The following is a 12,839-nucleotide window of genomic DNA, read 5'->3' as shown; positions in this document are numbered from 1 at the left end:
AATAGACAAGATCTCCTGACAAAATTGGGAGTATGGGGCTTGGGGGAGGGAGGTAAGAAATGGAGAAGGAAGGGAGAATGGGTAGGGGAGGAAAACTTGAGGGAACAGGATAGTCAAGATGGAGAAAGGACAGAGATGAAAGAAAGGAAAGAGATATGTAGAAGGAGCAGCGGGCCACTTCCTGCCACCCAGCTGGCCACCTGGCTAACTTATGCCCCAAAATAACAACACACAAATTGTATTCATTTAAACATTGCTTGGCCCATTAGTTCTAGCCTCTTATTGGCTAGTTCTCACATCTTGATTAACCCATTTCTAATAATCTGTGTAGCACCATGAGGTGGTGGCTTACCGGGAAAGATTCAGCATGTCTGACCTGGGGGCTGGCTCCATCGCATCTGACCTGGAGAGGAGAGGCAATGTGTCTGCCTAATTTCCCTTCTTCCCAGCATTCTGTTCTGTTTACTCCACCTACCTAATTTTCTGTCCTATCAAAGGGCCAAGGCAGTTTCTTTATTGACCAATGAAATCAACACAAAACAGAAGACTCTCCCACATCATTTCCTCTTTTTCTGTTTAAACGAAAAAGAAAGACTTTCACTTTCACATAGTAAAATTACATATAATAAAACAATTACCCCTGCAGACTGCCTCTCTCTTCCTACCCCACCCAGCTTGTATCCAGAACCCTTTTTCCTTCTGCACCCTTCCTTCTTTGGGCACATAACACCACCTAACTCAGCCTGCCTGGGTGCTGCAGGAGAATCCTCAGGGCAAACAGGTGGGCGGGAGTTCCTTTATTTCACTGGCCTGCCTGCACCAAGCAAGGTAGGTGCTTTGTTTACGAACTACCCAACCAGCACGGAGATCTGAGCTCGGTACCAGGAGAGCCATCATTGGGGTGAGTTTGTGACCCGCGGCAGCAGCCCCGGACAGGGAACTCAGAAGTTCCTCACACCCACCCCCCATCCCTCCTGGGCTCCCTGCAGAGACTCTACTCCCTGCAGACTGCCTCCCTCTTACTATCCCACCCAGCTTGCATCCAGAACCCTTCTTCCTTCTGCCCCCTTCCTTCTTTGGGCACATAACACCACCTACCTCAGCCTGTCTGGGCGCTGGGGGCGAATCCTCAGGGCAAACAGGCGGGCGGGAGTTCCTTTGTTTCACTGGCCTACCTGCACCAAGCAAGGTAGGCGCTTTGTTTACGAACTACCCAACCAGCACGGAGATCTGATCTCGGCACGAGGAGAGCCATCATTGGGCACGGAGAGCTAATCTTGGCACCAGGAGAGCCATCATTGGGCACGGAGATCTGATATTGTCACCAGGAGAGACATCACTGGAGCACCAGGAGAACCATCACTGGGGAGTACCATCATTGGGAAGGTACAACAGTAGGCAAGGAGACCTGATCCTGTAAAAGAAGACCCATAGGAGAGCATTCGGAGGAAGAGATGGGCAGGCGCCAATGCAAGAATTCACCCAACAATCTGAAAAATAATATGAAACCACCAGAACCCAGCAACCTCACAACAGGAGGACATGAACACCTTAATCATAAAGAAGTAGAAAAATTGACTTTATGAAAGTGATTGACGCCCTTAAACAGCATGTAAAAAATGCCCTTATAGAAATGGATGAGAAGTATAACAGAAAGTTTGAAGAATTGAGTAAATCAGTGAATGATACCCTAGGAAACCAAGGAAAAACAATCAAACAGATAATGGAAACAGTTCAAGTCTTGAAAACTGAAATGGAGGCAAAGAAGAAAACACAAACAGAAGGCTGGCTGGACAAGGAAAATCTATGTAAACGAAGAGAGACTACAGAAACAAGCATAACCAACAGAATACAAGAGATAGAAGAAAGAATCTCAGATTCTGAAGATACCATAGAGAAAATAAACACACTGATCAAAGAAAACAGCAAGGCCAACAAACTCTCATCACAAAACATTCAGGAAATATGGGACACAATAAAAAGACCAAACCTAAGAATAATAGGAGTAGAAGAAGGGGAAGAAGCGCAGCTCAACGGTCCAGAAAATATATTTAATAAAATTATAGAAGAAAACTTTCCCAACCTAAAGAAAGATATACCTACGAAGGTTCAAGAAGCATACAGAACACCGAATAGGCTGGATCAAAAAAAAAAAATCCCCTCGCCATATAATAATCAAAACACAAAGCATACAGAACAAAGAAAGAATATTAAGAGCTGCAAAGGAAAAAGGCCAAGTTACTTATAAAGGTAAACCTATCAGACTTACACCTGACTTCTCTATGGAAACCATGAAAGCCAGAAGGTCCTGGATAGATGTACTTCAGAAGCTAAGAGACTGTGGATGCAAGCCCAGACTACTATACCCAGCCAAACTTTCGTTCACTATAAATGGAGAAAACAAAATTTTCCAGGATAAAAACAAATTTAAACAATACGTAGCCACAAATCCAGCCTTACAGAAAGTAATGGAAGGAAAATCACTAACCAAGGAGTCCAACAATGTCCACAATATCTCAGACAACTAGAGACCCTACACCAGCGCAATTAGAAGGGAAACACACAAAATTAACTACTAAAAAAATGGCCGGAGTTAACAACCAATGGTCATTAATATCACTTAATGTCAATGGACTCAACTCACCTATAAAAAGGCACAGACTAAGAGACTGGATACGAAAACAGGATCCAACATTCTGCTATTTACAAGAAACACACCTCAACCACAAAGACAGACACCTACTCAGAGTAAAGGGTTGGGATAAGGCTTATCAAGTAAATGGACCTAAGAAACAAGCAGGTGTGGCCATACTAATTTCTAACAAAGTTGACTTCAAACTTAAACAATCAGAAGAGATGGAGAGGGACATTTTCTACTCATAACAGGAACAATTCATCAGGATGAAGTCTCAATCCTGAATATCTATGCCCCTAATATAAAAGCATCCACGTACGTAAAAGAAACATTGCTAAAACTCAAGGCAGCAATCAAACTGCACACATTAATAGTAGGAGACTTTAATACTCCTCTCTCACCAATGGACAGGTCAATTAGACAGAAACCTAACAGAGAAATAAGAGAATTAATGGAGGTAATGAATCAAATGGACTTAACAGACATCTATAGAATATTCCACCCAAATAGGAAAGAATATACCTTCTTCTCTGCAGCTCATGGAACCTTCCCGAAAATTGACCACATACTCGGTAACAAAGCAAACATCCACAGTTACAAAAAAATATCTGTAACCACCTGTATCTTATCAGATCACCATGGATTAAAGCTAGAATTCAACAACAGTGCTACCCCCAGAAAGCCTACAAACTCATGGAAACTGAACAGTCAACTACTAAACCATATCTGGATTAAGGAAGAAATAAAGAAAGAAATTAAAGTCTTCCTTGAATTCAATGAAAATAAAGAAACAACACACTCAAACCTATAGGACACTATGAAAGCAGTCCTGAGAGGAAAGTTCATAGCACTAAGTGCCCACTTAAAGAAAACAGAGAAAGCACACATTGGAGACTTAACAGCCCACCTGAAAGCTCTAGAAAAAAAAGAAGCAGACTCACCTAGAAGGAGTAGAAGAGTGGAAATAAACTAAGGGCTGAAATCAACAAAATAGAAACACAGAAAATAATTGAAAGAATCAATGAAACAAAAAGCTGGTTCCTGGAGAAAATCAAAAAGATTGATAAACCCCTATCCAAACTAATCAAACGGCAGAGAGAGAATTTGCAAATTAATAAAATGAGAAATGAAAAGGGGGATATAACCACAGACACAGAGGAAATTCAGAGAATCATCAGATCTTACTACAAAAGCCTGTATGCCACAAAACTGGAAAATGTTAAAGAAATGGACACTTTTTTAGATGAATACCATATACCAAAGTTAAACCAAGACCAGGTAAACAACCTAAATAGACCTGTGAGTCGCGAAGAATTAGAAGCTGTTATCAACAACCTCCCTTCCAAAAAAAGTCCAGGACCAGATGGTTTCAATGCGGAATTCTACCAGAACTTCCAAGAAGACCTAATACCTATACTCCTAAATGTATTTCACAATATAGAAACAGAAGAGTCATTGCCAAATTCCTTTTTTGAAGCTACAGTAACTCTGATACCAAAACCACACAAAGACTCAACCAAGAAAGAGAATTACAGGCCAATCTCACTCATGAACATCGACGCAAAAATCCTCAACAAAATACTGGCAAACCGAATCCAAGAACACATTAGAAAAATTATTCATTATGCTCAAGTAGGCTTCATCCCAGAGATGCAGGGCTGGTTTAACATACGCAAATCTATCAATGTAATCCATCATATAAATAAACTGAAAGAAAAAAACCATATGATAGTTTCATTAGATGCTGAAAAGCATTTGACAAAATTCAACATCCCTTTATGATAAAAGTCTTGGAGAGATTAGGGATACAAGGGTCATACCTAAATATAATTAAAGCTATTTACAGCAAGCCGACAGCTAACATCAAATTAAACGGAGAGAAACTTAAAGCCATCCCACTAAAATCAGGAACATGCCAAGGCTGTCCACTCTCCCCATACCTCTTCAATATAGTTCTTGAAGTCTTAGCAATAGCAATAAGACAACATAAGGGGATAAAGGGGATTCAAATTGGAAAGGAAGAAGTTAAACTTGCATTATTTGCAGATGATATGATAGTGTACTTAAGCGACTCCAAAAACTCCACCAAAGAACTTCTACAGCTGATAAATACCTTTAGTAATGTGGCAGGATACAAGATCAACTCCAAAAAATCAGTCGCCCTCTTATACACAAAGGATATGGAAGCAGAGAGGGAAATAAGAGAATCATCACCTTTCACGATAGCCACAAACAGCATAAAATATCTTGGGGTAACTCTAACCAAGGAAGTGAAAGATCTATTTGACAAGAACTTTAAGTCTTTGAAGAAAGAAATTGAAGAGGATACCAGAAAATGGAAGGATCTCCCTTGCTCTTGGATTGGGAGGATCAACATAGTAAAAATGGGAATTCTACCAAAGGCAATCTATAGATTCAATGCAATCCCCATCAAGGTCCCATATAAATTCTTCACAGATCTTGAGAGGACAATAATCAACTTTATATGGAAAAACAAAAAACCCAGGATAGCCAAAACAATCTTATACAATAAAGGAACTTCTGGAGGCATTACCATCCCTGACTTCAAACTCTATTACAGAGCTACAGTAATGAAAACAGCGTGGTACTGGCATAAAAACAGAGAAGTCGATCAATGGAATCATATAGAAGACCCAGATTTTAACCCACAAACCTATGAACACCTCATTTTCAATAAAGGAGCTAAAAGTGTACAATGGAAGAAAGAAAGCATCTTCAACAAATGGTGCTGGCACAACTGGATGTCAACCTGTAGAAGAATGAAAATAGACCCATATCTATCACCATGCACAAAACTCAAGTCCAAATGGATCAAAGACCTCAATATCAATCTGAACACACTGAACCTGATAGAAGAGAAAATGGGGAGTACCCTACAACATATGGGCACAGGAGATCGCTTCCTATGTATAACCCCAGCAGCACAGACATTAAGGGCAATATTGAATAAATGGGACCTCCTGAAACTAAGAAGCTTCTGTAAACCAAAGGACACTGTCACTAAGACAAAAAGGCAGCCTACTGACTGGGAGAAGATCTTCACCAACCCCGCAACAGACAAAGGTCTGATCTCCAAAATATATAAAGAACTCAAGAAACTAGATGTTAAAATGATAATTAACCCAATTAAAAAATGGGGCACTGAACTGAACAGAGAATTCTCAACAGAAGAAGTTCGAATGGCCAAAAGATACTTAAGGTCATGCTCAACCTCCTTAGCGATCAGAGAAATGCAAATCAAAACAACTTTGAGATATCATCTTACACCTGTCAGAATGGCTAAAATCAAAAACACCAAGGATAGCCTTTGCTGGAGAGGTTGTGGAGAAAGGGGTACCCTCATCCATTGCTGGTGGGAATGCAAACTTGTGCAACCACTTTGGAAATCAGTGTGGCGGTTTCTCAGAAAAATTGGGATCAACCTACCCCTGGACCCAGCAATACCACTCTTGGGAATATACCCAAGAGATGCCCTATCATATGACAAAAGCATTTGTTCCACTATGTTCATAGCAGCATTATTTGTAATAGCCAGAACCTGGAAGCATCCTAGGTGTCCTTCAATGGAAGAATAGATGAAGAAAGTGTGGAATATATACACATTAGAGTACTACTCTGCAGTAAAAAAAAAAAAATGACTTCTCGAATTTTGCATGCAAATGGATGGAAATAGAAAATACTATCCTGAGTGAGGTAACCCAGACCCAAAAAGAAGATCATGGGATGTACTCACTCATAATTGGTTTCTAGCCATGGATAGGGGCCACTGAGTCTATAATTTGTGGTCCTAAAGAAGCTAAACAAGAGGGCAAACCCAAGGAAAAACATATAGTTATCCTCCTGGCTATGGAAAATAGACAAGATTGCCGGGCAAAAAATTGGAATCTTGGGGGTAGGGTGGGATGGGGGTAAGGGGAGATGGAGAGAGAAAAGTGTGAAGGAGAGGATGAGGGGAACTTGGGGAAACGGGATGATTGGGGATATAGGAAGGTTGGATAGGGGAGCAGGGAAACTCATATCTTAGGTAAGGGAGCCACCTAAGGGTTGGCAAGAGACTTGAACTTGGGGTGGCTACCAGATGCCCAGGGCAATGTCCCCAGTTATTTCCTTGGGCACCTGAGGATAGGGAACCTGAAATGAACCTATCTTATAGCCATACTGATGAATATCTTGCATATCACCATAGAACCTTCATCTAGCGATGGATGGAGATAGAGACAGAGACCCACACTTGAGCACCGGACTGAGCTCCCAAGGTCCTAATAAGGAGCAGAAGGAGGGAGAACATGTACAACGAAGTCAGGACCACGAGGGGTGCACCCACCCACTGAGACAGTGGGGCCTATCTATTGGGAGCTCACCAAGGCCAGCTGGACTGTGACTGAAAAAGCATGGGATAAAACCGGACTCTCTTATTTTATGGCTAGAAACCGATTATGAGTGAGTACATCCCATGTTCCTCTTTTTGAGTCTGGGATACCTCACTCAGGATAGTGTTTTCTATTTCCATCCATTTGCACGCAAAATTCGAGAAGTCATTGTTTTTTACTGCTGAGTAGTACTCTAATATGTATATATTCCACACTTTCTTCATCCATTCCTCCATTGAAGGGCATCTAGGTTGTTTCCAGGTTTTGGCTATTACAAACAATGCTGCTATGAACATAGTTGAACAGATACTTTTGTCATTTGATGTGGCATCTCTTGGGTATATTCCCAATAGTGGTATTACTGGATCTTGGGGTAGGTTGATCCCAAATTTCCTGAGAAATCGCCACACTGATTTCCAAAGTGGTTGCACAAGTTTGCATTCCCACCAGCAATGAATGAGTGTGCCTCTTTCTCCACAACCTCTCCAGCAAAGGCTATCATTGGTGTTCTTGATTTTAGCCATTCTGACAGGTGTAAGATGGTATCTCAAAGTTGTTTTAATTTGCATTTCCCTTATCGCTAAGGAGGTTGAGCATGACCTTAGGTGTCTTTTGGCCATTTGAATTTCTTCTGTTGAGAATTCTCTGTTCAGATCAGTGCCCCATTTTTTTATTGGGTTCATTAGCATTTTAAAGTTTAGTTTCTTGAGTTCTTTATATATTTTGGTGATCAGACCTTTGTCTGTTGCAGAGTTGGTGAAGATCTTCTCCCAGTCAGTGGGTTGCCTTTTTGTCTTAGTGACAGTGTCCTTTGCTTTACATTAAGCATATAATGTGTGATCCTATAGAAGCTAAATAAGAAAGTGAACCCAAAGAAAATCATATAGTCATCCGCATGGAGAGGGGGAAGTAGACAAGATTCCAGGGCAAAAACTGGGAACTTGCGGGTGAGGTGGCATGGGGCAAAGGGGAAATGGGATGAGAAATATGAGAAGGGGAGGATGGGAGGAGCTCGGAGGATTGGGATGGTTGGGATATAAGAAGGATGGATACGGGAGCAGCGAAGTATATATCCTATCTAAGGGAGCCATCTTAGGGTTGGCAAGAGACTTGACTCTTGAGGGGTTCGCAGGTGTCCAGGAATATGTCCCCAGCTGGTACCTTGGGCAACTAAGGAGAGGGAACCTGAAATGACCCTATCCTATACTGATGAATATCTTGCATATCACCTTAGAACCTTCATCTGGCGATGGATCGAGGTAGAGACAGAGTCTCAATTTGGAGCAACGGTCTGAGCTCTTAAGGTCCAAATGAGGAGCAGAAGGAGGGAGAACATGAGCAAAAAATCAGGACCACGAGGGATGCACCCACCCACTGTGACAGTGGAACTGATTTATTGGGAGCCCACCAAGGCCAGCTGGTCTGGGACTGAATAAGCATGGGTTGATTCCGGACTCTCTGAGCATGGCGGTCAATGAAGACTGATGAGAAGCCAAGGACAATGGCACTAGGTTTCGATCCTAATACATGAACTGGCTTTGTGGGAGCTTAGCCTGTTTGGACGCTCACCTTTCTGGACGTAGATAGAAGGACCTTGGTCTTCCCGCAGGGCAGGGAATTTGGACTGCTCTTCAGTAACGAGAGGGAGGGGGAATGGAGTGGGGGGAGGAGAAGAGGAGTGGGGATAGGGGGAGGGAAGTGGGGGGAGGGCAATATTTGGGAGGAGGGGAGGGAAATGGGAAATGGGGAGCAGGTGGAAATTTTAATTAAAAAAGAATAAAAATAAATAAATAAGTAAAAAAAAAAAAAAAAAAAAAACCGGACTCTCTGAACATGGCAGACAATGAGAGCTGACGAGAGGCCAAGGACAATGGCATGGGGTTTTGATCCTACTTCAGGTTCTGGCTTTGTGGGAGCCTAGACAGTTTGGATGTTCACCTTCCTAGATCTGGATGGAGGGGGGAGGACCTTGGACTTTCCACAGGGCAGGGAACCCTGACTGCTCCTGGGACTGGAGAGGGAGGAGAAGACGAGTGGGGGGAGGGGGAGAGGGGCGGGAGGAGGGGGAGGGAAATGGGAGGTGGGGAGGAGGTGGAAATTTTTTTTTCAATAAAAATAAATAAATAAATAAATAATTAAAAGTAAAAATAAAAAGAATTTTAAATAAAAAACAGTTATCAAGTAAGAATTACAGTTACAATATTTATAGCTATTTTATCTTTTATCATAACAAAGGAAAACAATTATAACTATATATCTATTCTTCAACTCCATCAAAGACTCCTGAAGAATATAATATTACCTAAGTAAACAACTTCCAAAACTCTATAAATGACAGAGACATCTTGCTTCCTGTACAGTAACCCAAAGTTCTTTTGTGCCGTTGGGGCATCCATCTTCAGCCTACAGGCCCATAGTATCCAGAGATATTTCCATGAAGCAGGAAATTTCAAAGGCAGTTCAGTTACTATCTGCTGTGTCCTGCAGAATGTCTCGCAGACTCATGAATCAGGAACCCCGAAAGATCATATCACCTTTAGGCAAGTTCAGCAGTCCTCTCTCTGAGGGTTCTCTGTGTCCAGTTTATGCAAGAGTCCAGGCAAGAGAGTTTCTTGCCCAAATGACTATCAAACTCCATAAGGAGCCTCTTGGATGGCCATCTTCCTCTTGAAGTAGCTGCTGCTGCCAGGAGCAGATGTGTCTTATTGTCATGAAAACCCTAAGTTATTAAAAGATCAAATGCCATATTCTGCAGTCTTTGAAAGATATGAAGAATGTCTATCTAACTGAAATATATCTCTATATATCTAGAAAATCTAACATGACTACAAGCCTAACTATTATCAATGATTATCCATTAACAACCTATATTTCCTAACTATACATTACATTTTTAAATGAACTACACAATCACAATACCTTAATCAAGGTCAGAAATACATATACATATAACAAAATAGACCTTAAATTTTATATCAACACAGCAAAAATTTATAACGATGTAAATTATTCATATCTATATCATATCCCCCTTTAAATGTAAAAGAACATTTATAAACAATATTTGGGAAAATGGGCACAGTTTTTTTCTCTCCAAACTGCTTCCTGCTCTATGGGGGCGCTGTTATTTAGGTCTTTCATGGTATAACCTGTGTGCCAGGTTCATCTCAGTCAGCAGTTGAGTGAAGTAATTTTTTGAGGGGAATTCACAGCAACCTTTCAGGAGGGCGTGGTCTATCATACCATATTGGGATAGAAGGAATCCACAGGGTCTCATCCTCTGTGAAAACAAAAGAAGAAACTCCTTTCCAAAGCATCATGTCCTTAGATCCAAATTTTAAAGTCAAGGTATTTTCAAAATATCTATCTTAGATTAGTTCAGCAGAATTTATAAACAAATATCTTTTAGCAGCTGTTGTTCCTTCCTCAGCATTCAAAGAATTCAAAGACAGCATAATAGTATACAGTATCAATATTCTCTGTGTATTTTCCATCTTTGTGTAGCTTTATTTTAACCTCTATTTCTTTTATTTTTACTTTTATTTTTGAGACAGGTTCTCTGTATATCTTTGTCCTAGAATGACTTTGTAGACCAGACTGTCCTTGAACTCTCAGAGATCATTCTGTCTCTGCCTCCCAGGCATTGGGATTAAAGGCATGTACCACCACACCCAACTTCTCTCTCTCTCTCTCTCTCTCTCTCTCTCTCTCTCTCTCTCTCTCTCTCTCTCTAAGAACTTTAACTTTTTTCTTTTCTCTTCCATGCCAGCTTATATTTTTAACATAGAGTAAACCATTTAGAGCTTTTTTTTCTCTTTGAATCTCTCTTTACTGTATATCTCTTTCTGACTACATGAGTCTTTAAGGAGAGGGCTAAAGCCGTGGCTTTGACAGCTGGATCCAATTCATTACTTAGCTTTCCAGCCTCATGGCAGAGGTACCAGCTGTATCCATGTATATCGCCACAACTCTATGACGTTTCAAGGTCCCTGCCAGCAAGCAAGCTGCATCATTCTGCTCACAGACCACACTCAGTCAAACTGCCTGCCTGAAAGAGTCAGAGTTTGTCCTGGAAGGACAGCCCAGAAAGCTGGCATTTTTAAAAGAGCAGCTTTTTTCCTGTTATGGCTGAAAACGGAAAACCATGTGTTCAGCTTTTCATCAACACCATTTAAGTGTTTTGTGGCAGGGCCTCTTAAAAGAGCTGCAAGGTTTTGCAGCTAAAGCTGAGTCAGGAAACCTCTCTCAGATGAGAGTGCTTGCTAGCCTCTAGCAAGCAGAGCAGACCTGAGAAATTGCTGCTACCAAGAAAACATGCTTTACTCTATTCTTTCCCAAGATTTCTCAGGCTTTCTGTGGATGCAGTTATCCACGCCTGGGAGCCATGTGTAGAAGGAGCAGCGGACCACTTCCTGCCACCCAGCTGGCCACCTGGCTAACTTATGCCCCAAAATAACAACACACAAATTGTATTCATTTAAACATTGCTTAGCCCATTATTCTAGCCTCTTATTGGCTAGTTCTCACATCTTGATTAACCCATTTCTAATAATCTGTGTAGCACCATGAGGTGGGGGCTTACCAAGAAAGATTCAGCATGTCTGACCTGGGGGCTGGCTCCATCGCATCTGACCTGGAGAGGAGAGGCATTGCGTCTGCTTAACTTCCCTTCTTCCAAGCATTCTGTTCTATTTACTCTGCCTACCTAATTTTCTGTCCTATCAAAGGGCCAAGGCAGTTTCTTTATTGATCAATGAAATCAACACAAAACAGAAGAGTCTCTCACATCAGAGACATTTTGATTGAGGGAGTGATCATGGGGTTAGCAAGAAACCTGGCACTAGAGAAATTCCCAGGGATCCAAAAGGATGACCCCAGCTAAGACCCTAAGCAATAGTGGAGAGGTTGCCCAAACTGGCATTTCCATGGAGATAAATTGATGACTACCTTTTTTAGTTTGTTTTGTTTTGTTTTGTCTTGTTTGATGATTATCTTAATGTCACCATAGAAACTTCATCCAGCAACTGATGGCAAAAAGGGCAGAGTTTCACGGTGGAGCACTGTGCTGAGCTCCAGTTGAAGAGTGGAAGAGGTGAGAATATGAGCAAAAGGGTCAAGACAATGATGGGTACACCCACAAAAATAGCTTACCCAAACTACTAAAGGCAACTCACCAGACAAGGAAGGAACCAGCACAGGACCAAACTAGACCCTCTAAATGTGGGTGACATTTGTTTGGCAGGGGAAGAATTCGGGGCAACTAGTGGTGGCACCAGGATTTGTCCCTGATGCTTGTACTGGCTATCTGGAACCCATTCTCTTTGGATGGATACCTTAATCAGGCTGGTTATACTGGGGAGGGCCTTGGTCCTTCCTCAGAGCAATGTGCCTTGGCCCTTGCTATAGAGTGGGTGAGGGTGTTGGAGAAGGAGGGAATGGGAGAAGGGGAGGCAGTGGGAACTGGAATTAGTTATGTAAAATGAAAAAAGATAGTTTTTCTTTTTATAAAAACATTTAAAAAGAAAGAAATATGTATAGATTCTGAAAACAAGGCATGGGACCAGGTGGTGATCACAACTAGGCAGGCAGGAGTTGCTTTGTTTCAATAGTCTGTTTGCAGCAAGGTAGGCCTTTTGTCTGCGAGGTCCCTGGCCAGCTAGAGGCTCTGATCCTGTACCAGAAGAGTCATCAGAGGAATGAGTGAGTTTCTGACCTGCGTCAGCAGCCCAGGAGATGGAGCACAGACATTCTTCAACCCCCTATACTTCCTGGTATTCCTGCAGGGACTAGTCTTCCCAGCTACTGCCTCTATC

Source organism: Chionomys nivalis, chromosome 2 (assembly GCF_950005125.1).
Source record: "Chionomys nivalis chromosome 2, mChiNiv1.1, whole genome shotgun sequence".
Taxonomy (NCBI): Eukaryota; Metazoa; Chordata; class Mammalia; order Rodentia; family Cricetidae; genus Chionomys; species Chionomys nivalis.
This window is presented reverse-complemented; position numbering follows the sequence as displayed.